This window comes from Amblyomma mixtum, chromosome 4 (assembly GCF_055824585.1).
Source record: "Amblyomma mixtum isolate Tamu chromosome 4, ASM5582458v1, whole genome shotgun sequence".
In the NCBI taxonomy this organism is placed as follows: domain Eukaryota; kingdom Metazoa; phylum Arthropoda; class Arachnida; order Ixodida; family Ixodidae; genus Amblyomma; species Amblyomma mixtum.
In genome coordinates this window covers 52,180,750-52,185,891 of record NC_143015.1, presented here as the reverse complement: position 1 = coordinate 52,185,891, position 5,142 = coordinate 52,180,750, and positions in this window count along the sequence as shown.

Sequence of the window (5,142 nt, the reverse complement as noted above, 5' to 3'; positions counted from 1 at the left end):
TTTGTTCCTTGCTTAAAAGGAGGCTCAACTCGGCTGCCAGAGGCGCCCCGAGGAAAGCGCCGAACGCGGCACCGAGCTCACCGTGTTGAAAGGCGTCCCGGATGGCCAAGGAGTTCCGGCGCTTGATCACGATGACAAAGTCGTCCTTTTGAAACATTGGTAAAGGCTTGGGCCTCCACTTGGCCACTGGATTGCGGCCCTTACGGCCGGAGTCCTTCGCCGCTTGCGAGGCGGGAGCTTGGCGGGTAGCAATTTCGGCGGTTGCCGAGGCGTCCGCCGCTATTTTGGCCTCTCGTCTGGAGCGACGCTAAGGTAGACGGAGGAGAGATTCATTGCGGATCGGGTCCGCGGGTGCCGATTTGGGTTCCACAGGGACGGGAACGGTCGACCAAGACATGGCGTCCGGGTCATATCCGCGTTGAACGGGCGTTTCCGTCATCTTGCAGAAAGCAGGTGGTGGTGGAAACATTTATGTACAGGTATAATACAGGAGGTTATGCATGAGCTGACCCTAAGGGGGCCAGCCCTTACAAATACTAGGTGGAGGTCCCTAGTTCAGGACCCCAGTGGCATCGGCCGCCGCCCAGGCTCGCGCGACCAAGGCCCGTTGGGCTTGCAGGTCAGAGCAGCCGAGCAGAGTCGCCTCCCAGTCCTCCCGGGTTGGGTTGGGGTTGGGGGGGATAGCAGGGTTGGAGGGGCAGGCCCACACCATGTGGTAGATGTCCGAAGACTTCTCCGCACAGTGTGGACAGCTGCCCGAGAAAGAAGGGTCGACGTGTTTCAGAGCTGCTGGGCACAGCAATGTATTAGCATACAGGCGGAGCAGAAGCCGCTCCTCCGCCTTTGACAGACCTTTACACGGGCGGGGATAAAGACCATGGCCAGATTGATAGAGTAAAATGATGTCTTTGGAGGTGTAAGCTGGAATAAATTCGGGTTCCTGATGCTCAGGGTCGGAGGGGAATGTCCGGTGAGAGAGCGCGCGGGCGGCGGCGTCAGCTGCCTCATTTCCCTCAAGGCCCATGTGAGCGGGAGCCCAAACGACACGCCGGTGCGCGGGGTCACCGGTGTAGATGCTGTTTTGAAGAATGCAGTAAGCTAGATACGGTACCCAGCCCTGCTCGACGTTCCCACATGCCCCTCGCGAGTCGGAAATAATTGTTTTTGAATTGGAATCAGATGAAGCCAACGCAATGGCGACCTCCTCCGCGTGTGTTATGTCACGGGCTCGGAAAGTAAGGCCGTTCGCTGTTTTGGATTGGTGGACGACGGCGGCTGTGTACCATCCCCCATGGTGGGGGCCTGAGGCATCCACGTAGGAGTCCCTCGCAGCCGAACGCCGGCGCAGCCGTTAGGGTTAGCGTCGACGCCGGAGGCGGGAAGGAAAACCCGCTTTAAAATTTGAAAAACTGGGCCCACCTGAATGAAATTGGTGTCCACGGATGCCTATCAGCTTGCCGAATCCAAAGTGAGCAAAATTCATGAGGTCTGACGACTTGAGTCGTGGCTCCTGTCAAAAAAATGACGGAGCCGAAGCGCCACACGTCTGACAGACGCGATACGCTGCCGCGTTCCCTCCGGTTGGAAGTACGCATTCTTCAGGACGCCAGCACTAAAGAAGGGCTCATGAGGGTCTTACGTTTTTCGGTTGTTGGGGCCGTGCCTGGTGACTGGGACCATCTGAAGGAGCAGTGGCGTCACCATTGCGCCGCATCTGGTCGCGCCCTCACGGCTCGCTTGTCAGATGAGGTGCGTGTGGGGACGGCGAAGCTGTGTATTGCTCAACGCACCCCGTCGCCTTCGTCGCTTATGTGCGCATGGAAAGAGGAGCTTTGGGAGCGCCTACAGCGCCTTTTACGTGCCTCGTCTTTGATAGCGACTGCATGGCGTTGTCGACGCAGTTCAACTGCTCATCCCGAGGTACTTCGGTTTGCGCGGCATGTGCTGTAGAGCCCTCAAGGTGCCCCTGCCTTTAAATCTACCGCCGAGGCTATGTCCCAACCAGGTGGCATGAATTTCAGTGCGTTTTATAGCCATTTCAGGGGTATTTCTCACTCGCTTCTTCGAGTTAATCGCAATGTCGTTTCCGCAAACCCATTTTTAGCAGGCTTGCCGCACGTTTCTACTGACAACAGGGTAAATCAAGGAGGCGTGGGACTCCATGACACGAGACTCAACACCTGGGCCAGACGGCCTTACTGTGGAGTTCTATTTACATTTCTGGGACATTGTGGGCCCCATTTTCTAGGAAGTGTTAAAAATATGCTTCACACAGCACATCTTTCCTGAATCTTTCAAAAGAGACAGAATAATCCTTATTCCTAAAAAGTCTCCACCCTAGACATGTCCGGCAGATTGGTGCCCTATCACCCAACTAAATTCAGATTACAAAGTATGAGCAAAATTACTCGTTCGTCGTCTACGGGCTCTCCTCGCGTCACTTATTTCCTGCCATCCGGTTTGCTCCATCCAAGGCTGGTAAATACATAGTTTATCTTCTGTAACCCGAGACATCCTAGCGTATACTTTACGGTGGCGCGCACAGGGTCTTCTTGTTTCCCTTGTTCAAGAGAAGGCGTTCAACTTTTTAGCGCACGAGTATACTTACGGGCAGGGTGTCGAACCAGCATTTTTTCGGGTTCGGTTCGGGTTCGGGTTCACGCCTTTCAGGTTCTATTCCAGGTTCAGCTCCAGAGGGCCATTCCGTTCCGGTTCGAACCGGTGCGAACCGGTTCAGACCGTCTAAAACCGGTTCAAACGGGTTCAGCAACAAAAAATGGAACGCAGATTGGTTTCAGTCAACCTTGCTAGGCGTTTTCTTTTTTCTTGCACATCGGTATACAAAATAAAAAATGCAAAGATTTGTTTACGAGAACATAAGATGAACTACTTGGTAAGGGTTCATGCTTAAGCAGCGCCGTAAACAGGACAAAAGGAAAACTGGAGACGACATGCGCTGACTAGCAACTGGTTATTACATTTTCGGAAAACTATAAGAAGGCGCTGTACACAGTGAACAATAAAAAAAATAGTAGAACAAAGATCAAAACTGAAAATTCATACTGTGCATGCACATCATAAAATAGTCATGACATCTTTTACAACGAAATGCGAAGGCTATATTCCGTGGTAGGCGGCACTACCCTATCTCCTGGACCTCACACAGCTGCCAAGAAAGCCTGACTCCTTATCAACGAAACTGGTGGATAGTGAAGCAACACGCTCATCGGCTTCCTTCCTGATCATAAAGGCATCCACCACCTCCCTTCAAATTCGATCAGGGTGATTAAACAGGAGTCTTGTCTTTCTAAGGTGGTAAGCAATGAGCATTTGTTCGATTATCACAGATGGGTGGAAAAAGTAGCGGTGTCGTACAACTTGCCTTTGTATTGCAGCGAGTGCAACGATTGCTTCCCTCAGTCGATAAGACAAGTGTCCTGTTTACTAACCCTGTTTGCATTTGTAGGGAGTTGGTCGAGGTCTATGTGATCAGAAAGGAAGCAGATGAGTGTGTTGCTTCACCATCCATCAGTTTCGTCGATAAGGAGTAAGACTTTCTAGGTAATTGTGTGAGGTCCAGGAGATAGGGGAGTGTCGTCTAGTATACAAGATACTCTTCACATTTCGATGAAAAAGACGTCATGACTCGACTTTGATGAGCATGCACAGTATGGTTTTTATGTTTTAAACTTTGTTCTTCTGTTTTTTGGGTTCGTTCCCTATGTCCTGCTACCTTTATATAGTTTTCCCAGAATAAAATAATCATTTGTTAGTCAGAGCTCGTGTCGTCTCCCGTCTTCCTTTTGTCGTGTTTACTACGTTACTTAAGCATGAAAAAAATTGTTTAATGCGAGATGTTCTCACTTAACCCATTTCATTTATTGCCACAGCAAAAAGACCAATTTACGGCAAGAGCCGCAAAATGAAATGAAGTCGAAATTAATGAAAATCGGCTATGTATGCACTATAATCCACGTTATGAGCTGTAAGGCGAAAAGCCGGTGGATTTTGCATCTACAAGACCCTCCTGCTTGAGCAGTTTGGTAGACGCCGTCGCGTGAGTAATAGGTCTCCCTTGAAGCTTGTGTCAGTTGGGACTATCTCGTACCCAGTGTACTTACGGGGCACCAAAATTGCCGCCACACGCGCCCTCTACGTTCCCGCGCACTACTGAGAAACGAAACTGTCATGTATCGGCACCTACATACAGACAGACCCCTTTCCGTCGCCCCGAAATCGACTTTCCATTCCCCCCCCCCCCTTCTTTACTACACGGTGAGAAAATGTGCGAGAACCCCACCACCACCCATCCGCCACCCAACGAGAGCCTCGTGGGAGCACTGGCTCTCCCTAACGTCTAGAACTCACCAAACATATTTTATTTAAATCACTTATTCGACAACGCTTTTGTGACTGATGTTATATATCCCGAGCCCCTATGTATCTTCAAAAATACAGCTAATCGTGGCTTCTCACAACAGTACAGTAAGAAATCACGACATTGGCTTATTATGATGACGTCTTTTCTTCTGATAAAAAGAGTATGATAAAAAAGAAACACGCTTGGATGAGTTGAGAACGCTTCGTTTTTGCACGGATAGAAATTGACAACATCTTGATTGCGACGTTGAGCTACAACATTCTTGCAAGTGCAGCATTGTGCGAGGAAGAAGATATACTTGCACTACATAGAGTGTTTGTGACTTTTCCTGGGGCGCTATCAAAGGCAACCTTTTCCGTCAACAGAATTTTTGCGGCCTTGATAGAGTGAAAAAGAATGGTTAATCTGGCATGCCCCATTTGTCCACCAACTTGTTTCATGCATTTATTTTTAAAACTACGAACAACCCCTTTCTGGCAGCTGTTCTTAACAGGCGACAAAGTGCTCGCCTGTCTTTTCTGGACATGCTCGCGAGAAAACTTTGCGCTGATTCATTCGGTTTTCTCACTCTTCGCTTTTAACTGTACAGACTCTCCACAAGGCAGATGACAAGTGTTGTCATCGGCTATTACTTCCTCTACCCATACATCTACAGCCTTACCTAGACTTTCTTGATACTGGTGTATTAAAGCGAAGTCTGCGGATGTACAGTGGAACCCACTTCAATGGCCGCAGATATAACTAACGCTCGCTTGCTAAAA